The following is a 425-nucleotide window of genomic DNA, read 5'->3' on the forward strand; positions in this document are numbered from 1 at the left end:
TCACCCAGCGGGCCCTCGGCAAGCGGTCGTGCACTGGCAGCCCCCCAACCAGACCGGGCCCTGCGTCTCCAGGGAAGCAGGTGCGCGGCAACCCCTTCGCCTTCCGGGGACGGGGCCGGAGGGGCGGGGCCCCCTGCAATGCCTTGCGAGGATTGGCTGGATCCATGGAGGGCTGGGTGGGGGCGGGGCCTCGCCAGACAGAGGCGGGGCTATCCTGGCGTGGGCGGGGCCGCGGTGGTCAAGGTGGGCGCAAGGACTTGCGTTTCAGCGTTGTTTTGTTGGGTTTTTTTTTTTTGAGTTGGAGTCTCACTCTGTCACCCAAACTGGAGTGCAATGCCCGCTCCCGGTCACCCAGACTGGAGTGCAATGGCCGCTTCCGGCCACCGCAGCCTCGACCTGCTGGGCTCCGGCGATCCTTCCGCCTC

Source organism: Carlito syrichta, unplaced genomic scaffold (genome assembly GCF_000164805.1).
Source record: "Carlito syrichta isolate Samal-C Ts95f unplaced genomic scaffold, Tarsius_syrichta-2.0.1 Scaffold142937, whole genome shotgun sequence".
Taxonomy (NCBI): Eukaryota; Metazoa; Chordata; class Mammalia; order Primates; family Tarsiidae; genus Carlito; species Carlito syrichta.